This window comes from Heteronotia binoei, chromosome 9, assembly GCF_032191835.1.
Source record: "Heteronotia binoei isolate CCM8104 ecotype False Entrance Well chromosome 9, APGP_CSIRO_Hbin_v1, whole genome shotgun sequence".
NCBI lineage: Eukaryota > Metazoa > Chordata > Lepidosauria > Squamata > Gekkonidae > Heteronotia > Heteronotia binoei.
Genome location: NC_083231.1, coordinates 41116398 through 41136460, shown reverse-complemented (window position 1 = coordinate 41136460; position 20063 = coordinate 41116398).

The following is a 20063-nucleotide window of genomic DNA, read 5'->3' as shown; positions in this document are numbered from 1 at the left end:
TTCAGGAGAATTGGTTACATCAGGGGTGTGTGACCTAATATGCAAAGGAGTTCTTGCTACAAAAAAGCCCTGCCCCCTGTAAGTTATCTGTATATGGGTTCAACAGCCCTCCATTATTCAACAATTGCTAGCAGTAAGTATGCACGGTGCAGAAAGAAGGGTGCCCTTGGGGATATTTTTCAACTATATCACCACATGCTGGTATATCTTCCCCTACAAGTGGGGGGGGGGGCGGGGGAGGAACATGACAGTCCTATGAGACTGCTAACAAGTTATCTATATAATTCTCAACATGGCAACATCTGTGGATACTTAAATACAGAGACTGGGGCCATAGACAAACAAGACGTATCTTGTAGAGATTTGAGAATCACCCCAGCTTTGCAGCAAAATCCAAAATCTTTTAAAAAAAATGGGAGAGAGGTACAGAGAAAATGAGGTGCCCCCTTCAAGTTCTTATAGGTTCCCAGCCATGATACTGGGACAAGTCTGGCTGGCACCACTGACCAAACATTTCCCTGCAAACATTTCCCTGCAAAAGTTTGTCAGAGGGAAAAATGAAGATAAGGAGGCAGATAAAGGTAGGCAGCCCCCATATGCTCAGCTATCTGTTTTCTTCTCTTCCTTCCCATGTATTAGCCAACCTACTTTTATCTGCCCCCTTATATTAAGCTTTTCCTACTTCCTTCCCCCAACAGTCTACCTGTGAAAACTGTGGCCCAGTTGCTTAGTCCTGACTGTTTGGTCAGGTTCAACTGCTCGTTGTAAACCTGCAAGGACTTGCAGATGACTACTCATTTTCTCCTGTATCCCATACCTTAGACTAGTTCTTTCTCTCCTCCTGGCAACCCCTATATCCTCAACTTTCCCCACTTCCTTCTCTCTATTCCACCCACTCATGCACCATTCTTCCTTTTATCTCCCCCCCGCCGGTCTTCAGCTATATGTAGTTTTTTTTATACCCTGACCTTTCCCACAATGGGGACCAAAAGCAATTTACAGCATTCTCATCACGTCCATTTTACATTCACAACAACACTGTGAGGTAAATTATGCTGAGAATGTTCAACTGACCCAAAGTCACTCAGTGAGGATCCATGGCAGAGTGGTGATTCAAACCTGGTCTCTCAGATTCTAATTTGAAACTGTAACCACTGTATCACACTGGCTTTAATGGGGTGGCTGCTCTTGAACAGTATAAAGCAGTCAAGCCTGGGTTACTCATGTGAGAGAAAACTCTGATCAGTCCTCCCTCAAAGTGTAAAAGAGCCCTGGAAAGGATCTGACCCCTTTCCCTGCTTTTTACTGTCACAAATCAATGCTTGAAGGCTGGCAATACTGTTGTGGTTGCCTGGCAAAAGCCACTGAGGATGTTGTTGTTGTTGGTGGGATGCAGTCACATGTCACATTAAAAGCGTGTGTGTAGCGCTCAAATTTGGACAGCTGAATATTGATTCAATGCAGGGCCATTCAGACGAGCATCCAAGAATGCGACTCATTCTGTTGTTGAGCATTCAGATATCCAATACTATCACACTCTTTTCTTGGAGCATGCGTGATCAGGTGGTGATTTCTGGGGGGGGGGGTCCATTGAACATGCGCCCAACTGTTTGGAGGTGGGAAATCAAATGTTGCTTCAGAGGGGTGGGAAGAAGTTTCCAGAAATCCTCCACATTGAAAAAAAGAGATTTTTTTTCCTGTTCTAAATAGTGGGATAACGTTCCCCCCCCCCCTCCGATCCTGTGTTGATTGGAGAAGCAGAAGCGTCACCTCAGATTCCTGGATGATCTGGCAATTCGCATGTCTGCTGGGGCTTTTTTTTTAAAAAAAAAAAAAGGTGAGAGGCAGTATCACGCTTGAGCTGTCCAAACAGGAAAAGCCGATCTTGTGCAGCTTTTTTGAAAAAGGACCGGACTTTCTGTGTTGTCAAATTAATGCGGCATTGAGGCGTAGCAAGCTGGGATGACCCTGGATGATGCTCGATTGCCAGATGTGGATGTCTGAATAAACACATTTAATCTGTCAGCGAGACGGAGCTGTGTTGCCACTAATAGTACGTCTGGCAGCATCCCTTGAGTATTTTTCACATTTGTACACAGATAACATGGCTCTAGTCTCTGGATTTAAATATCCACATATTTTATAATGTTGAGAATTAGATATATTGGTGCAAGCTATAAACTATTATAAAAATCTTCATGGCTCATCTATTCAGGAATGGACCACTGAAAATTTTGCTACAAATTCCAGGAGTACCATGAGGAATGATAGAAAGCAAATTCCTTATGCCCAGAAGAAAGTAAACTGGCACCAAGGAAACTAAGAAGAAGGGAAATTTGAAAGCATTTCTAGGTCCAGTTTCTAGGCTGGGATCTCAAATTTTGGAAGTTAATTGTGTATGAATGTTTGACTCAGGGCACAGCAATGGACACAGGATGCATTACATGCTGTCCATATTACAAAACTCATGATAAATCCCATGCAAGATATAAATACTACAAACTGAACAAGTTCACATTATTCCTTCTCATTGCAGTCTCACTGAGACCCTTGAGAAGCTATTCTTGTGACTGGCCAGGTTGGGAGACCCTTGGGAACAACATAGGCTATGCTGTGGAGTGGAAGCTGCTCCAAGATGAAGAAATTACCAGCTTGTACGCAAACTTTTTTTTGTTTCACACAAGAGGTACGATATGTGTGATTTCCAATTATACTTTCTTCTGCTATCAGCCTTTACAGCCTACATTTTTGTCAAGTAATCGGCCCCTCCTAGCCGAGCTGGCATTGCCAGCGATAGGCTGGGGGCTGTCAGTTGCCGGCCCAGAAGGAGGGAAGGCTTGTCCTGGGCATCCGGGAGCTTGCTCTGGGTGTGACGTCAGGGCTATAAAAGCCCCGGCCCCACCCAGAAGCACGCAGTTGCTTCTCGGATCTCTGGAAGGAGAGCCGCATCATGGGAATCTTCGGCCGTCGAAGGAAGGACGCGGCGGGCGGCGCTAGTGAGGGGCATTCCCTGACAGCGCCGAGGCTGTGCAGGGTGTTCAGTGGCACGGCGGTCCTGTGGTGCGCGAGTGGTGGCGATTTCATGGGGCTCAACGAGTCCAGCTGCGCAAAGCTCAGTTTTTCTTCGGTGACGGGCGTGGTAGCTGGGTCCTGGGGCCCTGAAAGGAGACGGTTGCTGGGGTGCTTGGGTGGGCATTCCTAGCCCCCCCCCATTTTATCTTGTGGTGTTAGGGGAGCAGTGGAGTTAGGAGTGGGTCCTTTCCCCCTCCACCCCCACCAGCATATTAACAGTGCACGGGGGGGGGGGTCGGCTGGGAGAGTGCTTGGCCTCCCTCCCCATCCAGCCCCCAACCCCCCCAGACTTTAGCCTACCTAGCGTGGCACAGTGGTAGGGTTAGAAAGGGTGGGAGTCAGGTTTCATAACCCCAGGGGGCTAAAGGGGGGGCTGCCTTATTAGTGGGCCTGGGCCATTTGGGTCAGTGTGGTGTTTCTGGGTCTGTCAGTATGGCTCCCAGGAAGGGCCAAGGCACCTCTAAGGGTAAGCAACCTGCCAGGCCCACTAGGAGGTGGGGCTAGCAACCCGGCCCTGCTGAGAATGCGGGTCAAGAGGCTCAGGTAAGGCAAGGTATTATGGGCCAATTAGAGGCTTTAGAGCAGCAGAGAGGTGCTGTGGGAGCTCCCATACGGCAAGGGCGCCGTAGAGCAACGGGGCGTTTGTCATGATTGAGAAGGAGGTACTGGCCCGTCTTTCTGCTTTACAGGGCAGAGCTCCAGGGGTTGACATGAGACATGAACCAGACCAGGAGGATGGCGCTGACTCAGATGAGGAGGAGCCGGTCGAGGAGCCCATGGTTATTGGGGCAGTGGGAGATGTCGGGCAGCAGGCCACAGTGGTGGCAGTGGCGGTTAACTCCTCTGGTGATGTTGGTAAGCTCCCTTTACAACAGCAGCCCCAGACATGGCCTTGGGGCCCATCACAATTATTGCCCCCCCCCAGCCACAGCGGGGAGAGCAGCAGTAGTGCCAGGGCAGAGTGGACCTTCGGTCCCCCAGTGTGTGGCTGGGCTGTCATGGGCTTAGGGTACCCCTTTGGTATTTCCACAAGGCCAAAGTGGTGGAGGTTCCAGTTCACAGGCCTCCTTGCAGGGAGCCGTTCCGGCTGCGTCACAGAGCGCCCCAGCACAACAGGCTCTGCCAGGGGTGCTGCCTTAGGGTGAGCAACAGCAGTTGCAGATGCATGGTGGGTGGCCGGGTTATCAGTGTGGTTTGTGGAGTCACCCCCCCCAAATCCTTATGGGTCCATACCATTTCATGTGCTTCCATATGGCGACACTGCATTGCCATTGGGGGACCATCTGTCAGTGGCTACTCGTGACAAGATTTTGAGGGGCAAATACATAGATGTTTTCAGTCTCCTCTTCAGGGAATTAGAAAAGAAGGATAAGGAAGAGCTGGACAATAAGGAAAAGGAAAAGTTAAAGCGTAGAAAAGTGGATAGGACTTGGGCCAATTGGCTGCCCGGCTTCCTTATCTATGCCGGTGTCATAGCAAGGGTACAGCTGTTTCACGCGGCTGAGCTTTTCCAGTATTGCAACATAGTGTACCGTGCATACACTGATTTTGTCGGTGCAGCTTGGTTGCAATATGATGAGGCCTTTCGGATGAGGGCCGCAGTCAACCCAGGGCTGCCTTGGGACCAGATTAATCAGTAGTTTTGGCTGCAGTTGATGTCCCTGGCAAAGCTGAATTTAGGTGATAGGGCAGATAGTGGACACTTGGTGCATAAGCAACAGCTTGCTGCATGGGCCTTCAGTTTGGCGGGCCAGTCAGTTCAACCCCAGCTGTTATGTTGGGAGTTCACATCCAAGGGCATGTGCTCCAGGAAGCCCTGTAAATTTAAGCACAAGTGTCTGCTGTGTGGTGGGTCACACGCCTTCTCAGCCTGCAGCCAGTCCAAACCCAGGGAAGGTGCTAAACAACCCGGGGGGGGGGGATGAGCAGCCACCTGGTAAAGGGGCCCAGCCCCATCCGTCTGAAGGTACTCAGTAGATTGCTTGGCAAATATACCCTGATGGCAGATAGAGTGTATTTATGGGAGGGTTTTTCCTCCAGGTTCTGGATTCCATATCTGGACCTAGGGTACCTTGTTTGGCTCCTAATCTCCATTCGGTGGTAGGTATGGAGCATGTAGTTAGGGCAAAAATAGCCAAGGAGTGTTCAGAAGGGAGGGTCCTTTATGGGTATCCCCCTTGGGGGTGGTGCCTAAGAAAGCGCCAGGGGAATACCGTTTGATACACCATTTGTCCTACCCGAAGGGCGCATCAGTGAACGATTCTATTCCTGATGTTCTCTGTTCAGTTAGGTACACTTCATTTGACCAAGCGGTCAAAGTAGTGCGGGGGTGTGGTGTTGGGGCTGAGATGGCGAAATGCGACATTAAGTCGGCATTTCGCCTTTTGCCTGTTCACCCGGATGACTTTGATCTTCTGGGCTTCAGTTTTGAAGGAAAGTTTTACATGGACAGGGCCTTATCCATGGGTTGTTTGGTGTCCTGCGCCGCTTTTGAACATTTCAGTTCCTTTATGGAATGGGTGCTGTGGGACAGGTCGGGGCTAAGGGACACTGTTCATTACCTGGATGACTACCTTTTTGTGGGTCCGGCAGGGTCGGGGCAATGTGCCAGGTTACTACGGTCATTTCAGAAGCTGGCGCAGGAGCTGGGTATGCCATTGGCGCACGAAAAGACTGAAGGGCATAGCTCGGTGCTTACATTTTTAGGTATTGAGCTAGACACCACTCAGCGAGCTTCATGGCTGCCTGAGGATAAAGTGGCTGGTCTTAGAGTGCAGTTAGCCTCACTCAAGAAGCAGCGCAAAGTGTCGCTGCTTGAGCTCCAGCAGGTGGTAGGACACCTCAACTTTGCATGCTAAGTTGTGGCCCCAGGCAGGGCCTTTTTAAGATGACTATGTGACGCCATGGGGCACTTGTGGCTTCCTCACAATAGGGTTCGAGTGACTGCAGGCATGCGGAGGGATCTTGAGGTTTGGGAGGAATTTCTCAAATCTTCTAATGGTATTTCATTTTGGCAGGAGGACTTAAAGATTGAAGCTGAGCTCCAGATATCTTCAGATGTGGCGGGCGCCGCCAGATTCGGGGTATACTTCTGGGGCCACTGGTGCGCGGAGCAATGGCCCACAGGATGGTTGGCCAGTGGGCTCTGCGGTGACCTCACCTTTTTGGAATTTTTTCCCATTTTAGTAGCCGTTTGGCTTTGCGGGGAGCAGCTGGCCAACCATACTGTCCATTTCTGGTGTGGTAACATGGCTGTAGTACATGTCATCAGCTCCCTGTTCTCCAAATCAGCACTGGTAATGAATCTGGTGCCGGTGTTCACACTGCGATGTCTTCGGTTGAACATTTTATTCCTTGCAAGGCATGTTCCGGGAGTGTGCAATGGGGTGGCGGATGCTCTATCTCACCAACAGATCAAGCGTTTTTGCCAACTTGCTCTGGAAGTGGACCCGTGGCCAACACGAATGCCCCAGGAACTTTGGCAGCTTGGGAGGCTGAAGCCGGTAGGGCAATTCAATTAGCATTGGCACCGAGCACCCGAAGAGCTTATGAGAGGACAGGATTGCAGTTTCGGGTTTTTAGGAGTGCTGCTGGGCTGCCGGATAGCTGGCCGGTTCCTGCGGCGCACATCATGCAATTTTGCATATATCAGAAGGATAGAGGGTTAGGGCTTAAGTCAATTAAGGGTCAATTGGCAGCACTTTCCTTCATGAGTAAAGCGCAGGGGCTCCCCGAGAGCATGGGCGATTTTAGAGTCAGGAAGATGCTTGAGGGTTGGGCGAGGGAGCGTGGGCCATGGGCTGATACCCAGGAACCCATATCCCCTTCGGTGCTGAAGGGGTTGTATAGGGTCTGGCTGGGGATATGCTCATCCTTGTTTGAGGCCGCGCTTTCATGCGGCCTCTTTGGTAGCCTTTTTTGGGGCTCTGCGTATTAATGAGTTGGTTGTACAGTCCAAGACTGACAATTTTAACCAGGCGCTGCATGCCAGGGATGTCAAAATTGTCCAGGGGCAAATTCTTTTGATGGTTAGGCGGTCCAAAACGGACCAGCATCAGAGGGGCATGATTATTACAATTGGCCAGTGTGGATTACTAGATTTGTGCCCGGTCAAGGCCCTGGAGCAGTATGTACAGCTCAGGGGGAAAGGCGATGGCCCCTTTTTTCGCCATAGTGAGCCCCCCCCTTACAAAATATCAATTTTGGGCTGTGACAGGCAAGGCTTTGGCTGAGTTGGGTTTGGGGGGTGTCAAGTTTGGAACACATTCGTTCTGGATCGGTGCTGCTTTCACGGCAGCAGCGATGGGCTACACCCCCTCCACCATACAGCGTATCGGCCGGTGGTGGTCAGCATCTTTTAAATCCTATGTGCGCCAGTTGGTCATTTAGGATGGTGTGGGAGCAGTTTGGTTGTTTCTTGCCCGTTCGCATATTTCCAGGTGGTGACATTTTTTCTGTTTTCCAGATGCTGTGGCTCGTAGGGAGAGGCGTCAGATCCTCATCTGCGGGCACAGTATTGTTTTCTGGGTGGCCCATCAAGCCAGGAGGTCACCAGTGGGCACCCAGCTGGGTCTCAGCAAGTGGGCAAAGGCGGAGTGGCTGGGTCGCCGGGGCCTGCGTTGGCTGGGGATCATGCCACTGTTGTTCCGGGGGAGGACGGTGCCTCCTCCTCACATCCTAGTCATCCTCCTGGGTGGTAATGACTTGGGATTTATGAAAGGGAAGGCCCTTTCTTTGCAGGCACAGACAGAACTTTTGGCAATTAAACGAAGATGGCCGGGTATTATTTTGGTGTGGTCTGCAATTCTGCCATGCAGGGTTTGGCGGTCTGCCCTTTCCCCCAGGGGGATAGAATGTGCTAGGCATAAGGCCAACCGGGCCTTGCAGAAGGCCATGGAGGGGGGCCTAGGGATATTCCTTCCCTATCCGGCCATACGAGTCGAGAATGCTGACTTGTATAGGCCAGATGGGGTTCATCTGTCTGAGTTGGCCAACCGGGCTTTTTTGGAAGAGCTTCGGCAGGGGTTGCGGTCTGCTCTTGGCCGTTCGGTGGGCGCTAATGCCTAAGCAGAGGCTTGGCATTGTCGGTGGCAGGATGAGGTATTGGCCACAGTGTTTTCAGGGGAGCACCTATGGCTCAGCACCAGTTAGTGTGGGTGGTCTGTATGAACTACAGATGGGCTGTACGGCTCAATGTGGGGAGTGCAGATCATGGCAAAGCCTCACCTAGGTGGATCTTTCCAGAGGGATTGATGCTAGCCCAGGTGGAGGCAGGCTTTGGGCCTGGCTGCTCAGCACCAGCCAGAATACTGGTCTTGTGCTGGGGACAGGGTGGCTCGCCCTCCCAGGACAAGGCAGGGTCATGGGTCTGACCCCAGGGCTTGTCCTGTTAGGCCATACCCCTTGTCGTTCTAGTTTGCTCAAGTTTGTTTTCAATAAAGCGGCCCGGTTTATCCAACACACTGTGTCAGCCTCTTCATTCCAACTGGGGGGGCAACTGGATTGTATTTTCTGGGGCTTTGAAGATGACAGCTGAGTCATGGCAAAAAATCAGTTCTGCAAGTTCTGCAAGTCTGCAGTAGTATAGGATCCAGTGACGTGTTTATTTTATTAGCATCTGTGCATAATGTTTGAAATATGGTAAAGGTTGACATTTTCACATGTGAACATTGATTACCTCTAATAATGTCCAAGAACTCAAGAGACACACCAGTTAATATTAATACTGAGAATCTCCTAAATAACATTCTTAGCGTGTAATGTCTGAAAAGTGCAGACCCCAGTGAATGCTGACATTCATTTTCCAAATATTCTGTGAGTGTCACATGTGAATATTGACTTTCTTAATATTTCCCAAAACATAAACTATGTGACTACAACTCTACATACACTACAAATAGGTAAACCATTTATACTTCATTTATACGCCATCTTTTCTCTGTAATAGGGATCCAAAGCAGCTGACATTTTTTGCCTGTCCTCCATTTTTCCAGTCTGGCAGGGGCCACTGGCTCATTGATGGAAGATAATATTTATGGATAAAGACTGAATAAGGAAGCTTTTTTTCTGTCAAGAATAAGGTTGTAAAGAGATGGGGGGAGGAAATTTCTCAGGAAACTTCATGGGACAATTAAGTCACTAATTAACATTTTCATTTCTGCTATTTAAGTAGTCAATATGTCAAAAAGCAACCATTAGTATAGAATAAGTGGGAGTCTCTCCAGTTAGTTGTTACTCCAATGCCATCTTGAATCTTCTCCTGGCTTGTTGATGGATGCTAATATTTATGGATAATGACTGAATGAGGAAACTCTTTTCTGTCAAGAGTGAGAGACATACACGTATTATTAAAAATGTGTTCTGTTGTTTTGTGTGTGTGTGAGTGTGAGTGTGTGTATGTGTGTGTGAGAGAGATCCTCCCATATATCAAATAGAGAAAACACAGAAAATACTGCATTATTAGGTCACTGTGTTTGTTTCTTTGATCAAAGTGCTTGAGTGCAGTGTGCAGCTGTTTGTTTTCTTCACATCCCAAGCTTTGAATTTGGTCTCCCAGAAATGAAAAAAATGAATCCTGATGGTCACAATGGCAATTCTTTAATGGGGCTCATTAAAGCCAGTGTTCGATTTTTTTCCCAACAGGTCAGTCTGAATTTTTCTTTTGAGGACAAAATACATTTAAAATTGCATTTGGGAAAGAAAGAAAGAAAGAAAGAAAGAAAGAAAGAAAGAAAGAAAGAAAGAAAGAAAGAAAGAAAGAAAGAAAGAAAGAAAGAAAGAAAGAAAGAAAGAAAGAAAGAAAGAAAGAAACCTCTTTCAATACTGTATAACCATTTTCCCTCCTCCCCCCCTCCACACACTAGGGTACATAGAAGTCTATGCAATTTGTTCCATTAGTTCCTTTAATTCTTTTGGGAATACCATCTTAAAACAAACTGAAGCACTCCTTTGATCTACAGATATCTATTGGAGGGTGCTCCAAAAGTAGAGAAATCTAGAAAGTAAGTGTCCAGTGAAAAATCTTCAATTATCTTAAGAGCTAGCCTTCAGTGTGCTTTTAGAGTCACCGGGCTCTCCCTCTCTCTCTCTGCTTGAAATTTCAGCTTCTGTAATACAGAGCCGCTTTAAGCAATTATTTATGATAGCATTACCTCATCGTCATTTTCAGTCATGCACGTCAAGCAGAGTTGTTTTCTTAGACCAAACATCATAACCCAATTGAATGTTATTTTTTAAAAAATCTCCCCCACTTACCTCTTCTAATTGATGAAATACTGTCTCATGAGAGATATTGCCATTCTTTGCTTCCATAACTTTTAAGTTGGATTTGAAACAGAAGTACAACTAGATGCTGAGATTCATTCAGTGCTTCATAGTCTTTCCAGAGGTGTGTCTATTTATTTCTATGATTGCACCACATATAAAAAGTTGACACATTAAGAATCCTTGCTTTAGTATAATAAATAAATTTCTAAATATTAAAGTCACGAAACAGTAGAACATAAGAACAAAATAACAGTTCTGTAGGATCAGACAAAGATTTGCGACTGCACTGTTTTCTACATAGGAATGTATATATGTACCCTTGTTGGTTTTGTATGTTGTAATGAGTTGTTTCATTCCCTTGCATTGTGGGTGTTGTCACTTTTGTTTCTTTTATGCCAATGTGATGCTGTTTTTCCAGTGTATATCACGCACAACTTCTGCACCATTCCTGTGCAGTTGATGAATAAGGTATGTTTACAACCATATAGAATGAATGCGTGAAATTTGGTGAAGAGGCAATGGCATGAAGATGATGATTCTAGGGTTTGATTCACACAAGCAATAAGCAACATCAAATTTGGGATTTTTCTGGCTGAAATAACAGGGCTGCAAAATTGTATAGCATGTGATGGAGGGTGTCATTGTCTGAGGCAAACAGTTCGGATGACATGAACTCCCTCTCAGGTCCCGAGCTTTCTGAGGTGTAGTCCCCTCCGAATGCACCACAGGCAGACCCTGTGATCCTTCTCTAGAAATCAGTTCTGGACTCTGTCCCCAGAAAGTTAACAGACCAGGAACCACCTGAGGAGGTCTGTCAGCACATCCTGATGACTTGGAGCTGCTGCAAGAGCCCTGCCAAAGTCTCATTCCCACAGAAACTTCTCCAGAGCATCAGAATCAAAGACAAAGGAGGACCAGGGTGGAGGCAGGTACCAAAAAAACCCAGTATCTATGATGGCCTGGGGTCTGCCTCATACCAGCTGCTCCAATGAAGGAGATGAGGTATAGTAGCTCTTGACACCGATCTTTACTCTCACCTGCCTCCAGCCTGCCTGACTATTGCTTGCCTTGACTCCTGACCTGCCAGCTGCAAAGCAAGACAAAGAATATGAAAGCCTGGCTTCCTGATGCTTGGAGCTCCACTTCTTCTGGGCCAGGTGTTTCCATTCAGCTGGCATGGCATAACTGTTGATTTCTGTATAATAAACCATTAATGTCCATTAAGAATATAAGAAGTTTATAATATAAACTAGAGACTAGGCACTTGGCAAAAGGGGAGCAGAAAATACTGCCATGGATAAATAGCGTGGGACTATAGGTCCTTCAGCTTGCCTTGGAGGTTGGCAGGTTAAATTTCAGAAAGGGAGAAAGGAATATAGGGGTTTGTGTTTGGATTTTCAGTAGTTAAAAGAGAGAGTTCCACAGTGCAGTCCTCTGAGAAACTGAGGACAGTGATACTGAGATGTTTGGAATATTGTTCCATGACATTCTCTTTGCATTCCTGCATGGTAATTCTGCAGATGGCAAATCTTCTATGAGGATGATCTTCATCAAGTTCCATGCACAGACAGATCTTGTAGATCAGATAGCACGTCTGAAATAGTGTAGCAACACAGTATAAGAAAGAGAGAGCTGATTAAGGCTGCATAGTAGGGTTGCCATATTCCATTGAGGGTAGGGATGACCTGCTCCAGAGGGCCTTGCTCTTCAGCATTCCAGAAGCTGCTGGCAGAAACTTTTTTTTAAAAAAAATGGCCATCCATGACAATGTGACATCACTTCTGGGATAAGTTATGTTGCCTGAAATGTGTTGGGAAATTCCTGGAGATGTTGGAGTGGAGCCTGGGAAAGCAGGATTTGGTGAGAGGAAAGGCCTTAGCAGGGTATAATAACATAAAGTCCACCTTCTAAGGCAGCCATTTTCTCCAGGGAAATTGATCTTGGTTGTCTGGAGGTTAATTGTAATAGCAGGAGATCTCCAGGTGCCACATGGAGACCGACAGCCCTATTTAATGTCAGTCATCTTTAGGAATCACCAAAAACTCTATAGTTTTACCTAGAAAGGCATGACTTCCACTTTTTCTGGAAGTGTACTTTTCCTGATGGCCTCGCATGCCCCACCTCTCCCATCCATTCTACTGTTGGTTGCCAGTTTAAACTTGGCAACTCTCCCACATAAGCTTGTATGATGCCCCAGTCCATTTCCTTCCTTCAAAAGCAATATTTTTCTTTCTCTTTACTGACTGGGCCACCCTAGCAAGTGTGTTTTCTTCTTTTCTGAAGAACTCTGACTATCCCACCCTGGCATGCTACGATATTTTGGCTGATGGCTCAGCCCAGGAACCTGAGGGAAGGACCCTGCTTTAATGTATGCAGTTTAAATAGCACTCGAGGCATTTTGAAATTCAAAAATAACAAGATACTTTATTTAACATAGAGTTATTTAACATAGGTCAGATGAAATCAGGGGCTGAAATTTTCTGAAGTAAAATCAGTACATGCACAGATTTTGGTTCTTACTTTTCAGGCTAGCAAGAATTTCTTAAGCTTTTCCCAGTGACTTAAATCTTAGGTTGAGAGGCTTTTGTTCCAATGTTTCTCCCAAACATTTCAGTACACTTTCTTTGTATATTCTCTAATTCTTATGATTTCTGTTATGTATGAGAATCCATGTTGTTACCAATGGTGTTCCTGCCTGGCTCATTGGGGCCTGAAGGACTGAGCTTGGGGACTTAGGAACAATGGGCAGTAGGATCCAAATTCAAACTGCCCTGCTCCAATCACAGGCCCCCGGCTGGTTTGAATGACCCAATAATATGCTAGCATGGGAACCCAGTGTTGTACATAGTTGGCTCAGCAGGCCCCGTTCCTCAGTCTTGTTAGTGCAGCCACCCACCATGCTGTACTCAATAAAGAGCTTGTTATCACTACCACCTTGCCTCTTCAATGCCTAAGAACCCACTATATTATAGTGGCGATGAGGATGGGATCCTGGTAGGTGATCCAGCAATAGGCACCGCACCGCGCCTCGCAGCAGCTGATTCCAGCTCCACATATCGCACCGTCATCGCTCATGCAGGTCATCGAGCCAGGACCTGATATGAACAAAGATCAAGCATCCAGCACTTCTGGGTCTCCAACAGCCGCACCTCCAATGCCCGGCCCCAACATGGCTGGAGCACCGGGACCGCAGGAGTACCTCTGAGAGTTCAACCCTGAGCAACCAGAGCTGTGGGAGAGATGGGAGAAGAGGCTGAACTACTTCAACCTATAACATAAAATTACGGATGAGGAACAGCAGAAGTATCTCCTCCTCAGCACCTGTGGTGAGGACATGCTACAGCTGGTGGAGAGTCTCCTCTCACCGACAACACTGAACAAGGCCATTGTAGAGAAGCTGACTGACCACTTCTCGCTCAGGCCAACCTGCATGTCCAGGCACATTGTGTTCCACAAGTGGAACCAGAAGGCTGGAAAAATGGTAGCTGCCTTTCTTGCAGAGCTCCACCACCTCGCCCGTGAGTGTGCATTCGCCAGTCTCAAAGAGGCCCTGCTTGACCATTTTGCCACAGGTCTCTGGGACGAATGTATGCAGGCGAAGTTTGCAGTAAAAAAGACTCTCACCCTGGAAGATGCCTTGAGTGAAGCCGCCGCTTACGAGGTCACACAAGGAGCAGCACTCAACAGAAGCATACTAGGTCGCCAATGGCTCCAACCCAGATGACTCCAAGGAGGATGCCAGCCTCAAAATGCACCAGGCCAAACCAAAGCACCAGCTGCCACATGCAACTGAGATGACATTGAATTGAGGCTGCGCCAGCTGTGGAGACGGCCACGAATGATGCTCCTGCAAATATCACAATGCGGTTTGCCACATGTGTGGCAAGACCAGCTATCAGGCATGAGTTTGATATTCGAAGCTTTCGTGCCAGTGCCAGGGCCAGGGAAGCACTGTGCGGCAGAAAAATGGCCGCCCTCATGAGGTTGCTTCATGGAGGACATTCAGACTCTTATCACAGCGGAGGATCAGGTATGCCAACTTTCCATGTCTTCCCCTGATATGTTTAAGGTGATTGTGTACATAGAGGGTAAGCCCTGCAAAATGGAGGTAGACTCCAGGGTGGGCCAGATGGTTATCTCAGCATGCACCTTTCAGAAGTTGTGCCCTGGGGGGGAATCCCAGTTACTCCAATTCCTGTTCATAGTCACGGACTTCCAGAAATGAGAGGTCGCTGTACTGGGGGTGAGGAAGGTCCATGTGAGATATGGACAGTTCTCAGACAAGCTCCCCTTAACAGTCATAGAAGGGGACCTGTGTAGCTTGCTGGGCAGATCATGGTTCAAGACCCTGGGGATCTGGGTAACAGGAATCCATCAGACCCCCTCATGGAGAGACTTCCAGGAGGTCTATGAGGAATTTCCCGCCATCTTCAATGGTACGTTGGGAACTTATACCAGACCCCCCATGGCATTGAAATGGAACCCCGTGTACAGTGCATAAGGCTGAAGGCACAACTAGTACCCCTGGCCCTTGGACTCAAAAACTGCATCATGGCCCAGGAGGTACTGGAGCTGGTAGCAAATGTGAAATGGGAGACCCCTATTGTCATCCCCGTTAAGCCAAATGGCAGCATCCGCATTTGTGCAGGCTACAAATGCATGATTAACAAGGCACTGCAAGGCCATGCATACCTGGTCCCTGTGTCATGTGCTAGCATCTCTCGTGGGGGCTAAAACCCATCTGGGGATTGTGCACATGAAGGTGCTGGCCTATAGCTAAGTATGGTGGCCAGGAATTGATGATGCTATTAAGTCCTGGGTTGCCCGATGCCAACCATGCCAGGAGACCTGTCTGGCTCCACCCTGAGCCCCAGCCCAACAGTGGGAGTCCACACGAAACCCCCTGGTCCCGCCTGCACCTTGACTTTGCGGGGCCCTTCCAGGGGCAAATATTTTTCCTCATCGTGGACTCCTACTTGAAGTGGCTTGAGATCATGCCAGTAGCATCCACATCCTCCAGGGCAGCGTTAGGGGCTTTCTGTAGGGTTTTTGCCACCCACAGTCTGCCCGACACACTAGTATCCGATAACGGGACAACCTTCACATTGGCCAAGTTCCAGAATTTCTGCAACCAAAACATAATTAAACACATGAGATCAGCCCCTTTCCACCCAGCCACCAACAGCTAAGCAGAATGGATAGTGAAGGCGACTAAGGAAATGCTCCGCCACATCATCTATGGGGACTGGGAAGCCCACCTTGCATAGTGCCTACTGATACAGCATTCCATCCCCAGTTCAGTCACCAGCCGTAGCCCGTGGAGCTCCTCATGGGCTGACAGTGACAACCCTGCTAGCCGCATGCACCTGGACTATGCCCCAGTCCTACAAGAGCCAGGTGGTCCAGGCTCCCAAAGTGTTTGATACAGGGGACTTGGTGTTCATGAAAACTTCAGTGGGGGGGGGCAGCATGGATACCGGCCCAAGTTTCCAGGGTGATAGGGGTGGTCATATATGAGGTCACCTCAGAGGATGGGTTTACATGGAGGTGACATATAGACCAATTGCAGTCACATGAGGACCCGGGGGATGGAAGCGACCCACCAGCCATGCCAGCTCTGAGCAACCCAGAGCCTATGAAGCCGAGGCCCCAGTCCCCACTTCCCCAACAGCACCCGAGACCCCTGGGGAACTGGAGACACCACATATGCCCGAGACCTCTGAGGTCCTGGAAATGCCAGTTGATGCTCCTGCATCACCAGACCCATGTCTCTATGTGACATTTATAACAAGTTCTGGCTAGTATTTTGAGACTGTCATGGAATGACCACATTGTAACCTGCTGCAAAATTTATTGTAGACTAAAAGGATGAAAAAGAAAGTTCTAGAAGTGTGAGGCAATGTAAGACAGTTGCTGCAGAAGCTTTCTGCTGAGAATGAACTCCTTTATCTGCTTCTATTTGAAACTATGTTGCCTCCTCAGGTGTGCCCATTTTTATGCAGTGGAATCTGAACAACTGTCAGTGAGGATTGGAGTCCTCACTCAGCACTCCTCACTCCTCAGGTGTGCCCATTTTTATGCAGTGGAATCTGAACAACTGTCAGTGAGGATTGGAGTCCTCACTCAGCAGACCTGAAGGTGAAGATCCCATTGGTCTTATTGGGGATTGTTGCTGAATAAATGTGCTTAAAATTGTTCTGATATGTCCACAGAAACTAATTTAAGGTGTTTGATGAAGGGAGCTTGGACTCTCAAAAACTTGTACCTGGAAATCTCGTTGGTCTTTTAGGTGCTACTTAGGGTGGCTAGATTGTCCCGCCCACCCGGGAAAGTCCCGCCCCTGCCCCCAAATGCCCGCCTCATGGGTTGGCTAACCCGGGACCAATCAAATCCCGGGTTCGCCAAAATCCCGCTTTTTTATGTTTAATTTTTTAAAATGGATCCAATGGTGAGGCTCCACTTCAGCAGCCAGCCTGCCCAGCCATTAGGGAACAGTCTGGAAGGGCCGTGGGAGGCAGCTAGGGGCCCTCACCTAATTGGTCCATGGCTGCCCACCCTGGAGGCTCCGCCTCCAGGGCTTCCTGCTTCCCCGCTGCTTCTAGTTTCGCTTTTCACTTTCTCTGATCTAGGCTGGGCAGCAGACGAGCTGCTCGATCTGCTTTGCCCTTTGCCGAGAGAGAGGGAGTACGAGCGAGAGAGAGGGAGACAGAGAGAAGGAGAGCAAGTGAGAACTCGAGAGGAGAAGAAGAGAAAAGGATTCCCCTACAAGTGGCCTTCCCCTTCCCCCCGGTGGCCACAGTGAGCGGCCATTTGCCGAGGCGCAGTGCTGGCCTGGCCGGCCTCTTCCGTGGCCTCAGTTCCACCACCCCCTCCTCTTCGGCTGCTTTATGGGCTCGGCTCCGCTGCTGTTCCACCGCCGCCATGTGCTTTATGGGCTCGGCGGTGGCATGATGTCACCGGAAGTGACGTCACTTCCTGTTTGCGGCGGCTCACACTTTGCGCGCGCACACACACATTCATTCCCCCTTCAAGGTGTCCCTGGCTGGCCTGCAGATATTATGGCCACCCTAGACTGCTACTGGACTCAAATCTTGTAATTTATGCTACGATTCACCATGACATTTTTGGGGGCAAACCTCACCATATAGTTCCCATTCACTTCAACAATGCCTGAGTAGTAGAATATCTCAGTGAATTGTGCTCTTACAGTCACCCTTTTCATCAAAGGAGGGGAGATATAAGCAGAAGACCAGGAAACAGTGATAGAAACAGCAAACAAACAAAGTCAGTTTCTTTCCCTTTATGTGTTTAAATCTTTGTTTTCCCATTTGGTGAAAGTACATTAAGTTGTATAAAGGTTTCAACAACAACAACAAAGGGAATTTCACCTTTTCAATGTTCCTAGTAGTTCATCTCTGTTGAAAGTCCAATTTCACACTCATTTACACTAAAAATTTACTTCAGACTGAAGTTGGTGTTCCTTATATTGCTTTTTTCAGACCACTGTCTTGCAATCAAGTTCCCTTTTCTTTTCTCCCATTGTGTCTGGTTGGAGAAAAGAAAAATATCTGTAGCAGTCACAGGGTGGGGAAAAAACAGGAAAGGAAATCTGACACGAAAAAAAAAATGCTTTGAATTCCAGTGGGGAGATAAGAAATGATTGGTGTGAAAGGTTAAATATTCCCCAAACCACAGTGTTAAAAGTTTTATAGAAAGAATGCCTCTATATCTTTCTACAAAGCATCATCAATCCACAGCCAAATGCCAGTGACATTGCCCATTTTTATCTGCATTGAACAATTTGATGCCAGATACCTCTGGAGGCCATCTTTCGAGAAGTTATAAATACATGTTGTACTGGTGATCAACAGGGAGTTCATTAAAATGAAGGATCAGGTTTGGAAACCAAATTATTGGCTGTTATATGCAATCATGACTCAGAGAAACAGGATGCAATTTCTGGTTCTAATTTTCTTTATACAAGATAGCAATCAGAAGGTGCTGAACTTACAAAGGTCCTTCTGTTTTGTTTTTCTACAGAGCTGTGCAAATAGCTAGAAGGAGCCAGGATTTATTTATTGTCAAGGAGGACTATGAAATTGCAGTCTACGTTATATGGCTTAGTTAATTCTAGACATGGGTTGAGCAGTCTGTAGCTGCCTTAGAGGGCACTTGCAGCAATATTCAGTTACAATCCAGAATTATTTGTGTGTGTGTGTGTATGAGCTTCATCCAGATATATGAAACCTGTGCAAAAATATTTCATGAAATTCCAAGAAATTTGTAGACATACATTTTGGAACACACATTGTATACATGCAAATTTTTAGTGCATCTCCCAGCCGACATGCTTTATGGCTGTTTTATACTGATTTCATGGCACAATTATTCAGCAAAATACACAGTGGCTTGAGTCCAGCCAGCTAATTCACTCCATTTTGTTCAATTACTCTTTGTGCTATAGCCAACATCCCACATGACTTTTATGTATACAAGTCCCATAGGGTTCCCAGCCTTCTGCTGGGAGCAGGAGTTCCCTTGATTTTGGGGCCACCAACCCACCAGCCCTGCCTCCAAAGAGCTCCATCGGCACCTGATCTGCCTGACATAATTGCATCACCTGGAAGTGACATAATCGCGCCAGGCACATCATACGGGGATGCTCTAGCATTTTGGTAAAAAACCTCTATTATACCAAAAAGGCTAGAGTTTCCCCATGAGACATGCCCAATGTAATTGCATCACTTCCAGGTAACATTATTGCTCCACACACACAAAGCACACACGAGGGAAGTCCCCCCACTGGCAGCCAGGTAAGACCTGGCAACCCTAAAGTCCTGGGAGCCACAGCAAAGTCTTTGGGTGGTCAAATGGGAGCTTTCCTACCTTTTCATCATCAGAAAAACTGGTTGGATCCAACCCAGTACTTGAAGAAGAAGCCAGTTGCTGTTTTTCATCTAACAGAACAGGAGAAGCTAGTCTCAAAAAAAAGATGGAATTGAATACAGGTTTGTTTTTAGATTGCAGTAGGCACTATTTTACTCTGGATCTTCCAGAGAGCTTTTGTTAATCAATAATTCATGGTTTAGCACAGAGAAATCTTCAGATTGTGCCTCCTTCCACACCACAATACCTTGCATTCTAAAGCATTTGTTTTCAAGGTGGAGACTGTATGAGCAAATCACCTTCATCACACTTTGAATGTATATCCAACTTCACCCTATGTCTACAACAATAGTAGGGTTGCATGGAGAGAAGAAATGCAATTTAAAATACAATTTGCTTTCATTGTGTTCTCATTTTTATCCTAATTGGTATAGTTGTACCCTGGAGTCCATTCACTCCTTTTTATTTATTGCATTTCAAACCACTTTTGTTCAAAGAGCTCAGAGCACAGCAATGGTTCCTTCTTATCTTCATGAAAGATAATAACTGATTCCAATGAGCAGAGATTTAAAACCAGGTCTCCCCAACTCTCTGTCTTTGCCAGTACTCCCCACTTTAACTAATGATTGAGTAGTGCAAGCCCTTATCACAAGAACAATCAAAAGATTAGATCGTTTTAGGGCTGGGTGCTATGTTCTGCATAAAAGTGTTTGCATAAACCATCAGTGAGAGGTACTTCTGCATCAGGCATTCATTCCACCTAACTAACAATCAGTGTAACCAATTTTATGTTTCCTTACCTTGAGCTAGAAACATTTAGATGTATAGTGGGAGTGGAC